Below are 2,658 nucleotides of genomic sequence, written 5' to 3'. Positions count from 1 at the left end.
AATCAGCAGAACTACGAATTCCAATTTACTCACCTGTTATCAGGAGAGAACCCAGGGCTGCATCTGTTAGCTCAGCACTGACCCTGAAAAGAAATTCTAAGCGTACTTACCAGTAACTTGTATTTCCTTCTATAGGAATCCATTGTGTGGTTTTCACCAGAAAAGTTTCTGTGTCCATTTTTGAAACGTACAAATATTCCTCTAAAATCAGCAGAACTACGAATTCCAATTTACTCACCTGTTATCAGGAGAGAACCCAGGGCTGCATATTTTAGCCCAGCACTGACCCTGAAAAGTAATTCTAAGCGTACTTACTAGTAACTTGTATTTCCTTCCACAGGAATCCATTGTGTGGTTTTCACCAGAAAAGTTTCTAAGTGTCCATTTTTGAAACGTACAAATATTCCTCTAAAATCAGCAGAACTACGAATTCCAATTTACTCACCTGTTATCAGGAGAGAACCCAGGGCTGCATCTTTTAGCCCAGCACTGACCCTGAAAAGTAATTCTAAGCGTACTTACCAGTAACTTGTATTTCCTTCCATAGGAATCCATTGTGTGGTTTTCACCAGAAAAGTTACTGTGTCCATTTTTGAAACGTACAAATATTCCTCTAAAATCAGCCGAACTACGAATTCCAATTTACTCACCTGTTATCAGGAGAGAACCCAGTGCTGCATCTTTTAGCCTAGCCCTGACCCTGAAAAGTAATTGTAAGCGTACTTACTAGTAACTTGTATTTCCTTCCATAGGAATCCATTGTGTGGTTTTCACCAGAAAAGTTTCTAAGTGTCCATTTTTGAAACGTACAAATAGTCCTCTAAAATCAGCCGAACTACGAATTCCAATTTACTCACCTGTTATCAGGAGAGAACCCAGGGCTGCATCTGTTAGCTCAGCACTGACGCTGAAAAGTAATTCTAAGCATACTTACCAGTAACTTGTATTTCCTTCCGTAGGAATCCATTGTGTGGTTTTCACCAGATAAGTTTCTAAGTGTCCAATTTTGAAATGTACAAATATTCCTCTAAAATCAGCCGATCTGCGAATTCCGATTTACTCACCTGTTATCAGGAGAGAACCCAGGGCTGCATATTTTATCCTAGCACTGACCCTGAAAAGTAATTCTAAGCGTACTTACTAGTAACTTGTATTTCCTTCCACAGGAATCCATTGTGTGGTTTTCACCAGAAAAGTTTCTAAGTGTCCATTTTTGAAACGTACAAATATTCCTCTAAAATCAGCAGAACTACGAATTCCAATTTACTCACCTGTTATCAGGAGAGAACCCAGTGCTGCATCTTTTAGACCAGCACTGACCCTGAAAAGTAATTCTAAGCGTACTTACCAGTAACTTGTATTTCCTTCCATAGGAATCCATTGTGTGGTTTTCACCAGAAAAGTTTCTTTGTCCATTTTTGAAACGTACAAATATTCCTCTAAAATCAGCAGAACTAGGAATTCCAATTTACTCACCTGTTATCAGGAGAGAACCCAGGGCTGCATATTTTAGCCCAGCACTGACCCTGAAAAGTAATTCTAAGCGTACTTACTAGTAACTTGTATTTCCTTCCACAGGAATCCATTGTTTGGTTTTCACCAGAAAAGTTTCTAAGTGTCCATTTTTGAAACGTACAAATATTCCTCTAAAATCAGCAGAACTACGAATTCCAATTTACTTACCTGTTATCAGGAGAGAACCCAGGGCTGCATCTGTTAGCCCAGCACTGACTCTGAAAAGTAATTCTAAGCATACTTACCAGTAACTTGTATTTCCTTCCATAGGAATCCATTGTGTGGTTTTCACCAGAAAAGTTTCTAAGTGTTCATTTTTGAAACATACAAATATTCCTCTAAAATCAGCCGAACTACGAATTCCAATTTACTCACCTGTTATCAGGAGAGAACCCAGTGCTGCATCTTTTAGACCAGCACTGACCCTGAAAAGTAATTCTAAGCGTACTTACCAGTAACTTGTATTTCCTTCCATAGGAATCCATTGTGTGGTTTTCACCAGAAACGTTTCTGTGTCCATTTTTGAAATGTACAAATATTCCTCTAAAATCAGCTGAACTACGAATTCAAATTTACTCACCTGTTATCAGGAGAGAACCCAGTGCTGCATCTTTTAGACCAGCACTGACCCTGAAAAGTAATTCTAAGCGTACTTACCAGTAACTTGTATTTCCTTCCATAGGAATCCATTGTGTGGTTTTCACCAGAAACGTTTCTGTGTCCATTTTTGAAATGTACAAATATTCCTCTAAAATCAGCCGAACTACGAATTCCAATTTACTCACCTGTTATCAGGAGAGAACACAGGGCTGCATCTGTTAGCCCAGCACTGACCCTGAAAAGTAATTCTAAGTGTACTTACCAGTAAATTGTATTTCCTTCCATAGGAATCCATTGTGTGGTTTTCACCAGAAAAGTTTCTGTGTCCATTTTTGAAACGTACAAATATTCCTCTAAAATCAGCAGAACTACGAATTCCAATTTACTCACCTGTTATCAGGAGAGAACCCAGGGCTGCATCTGTTAGCTCAGCACTGACCCTGAAAAGTAATTCTAAGCGTACTTACCAGTAACTTGTATTTCCTTCTATAGGAATCCATTGTGTGGTTTTCACCAGAAAAGTTTCTGTGTCCATTTTTGAAA

The sequence above is a fragment of the Triturus cristatus genome, chromosome 1_1 (assembly GCF_964204655.1).
Source record: "Triturus cristatus chromosome 1_1, aTriCri1.1, whole genome shotgun sequence".
Lineage (NCBI taxonomy): Eukaryota > Metazoa > Chordata > Amphibia > Caudata > Salamandridae > Triturus > Triturus cristatus.
This window is presented reverse-complemented; position numbering follows the sequence as displayed.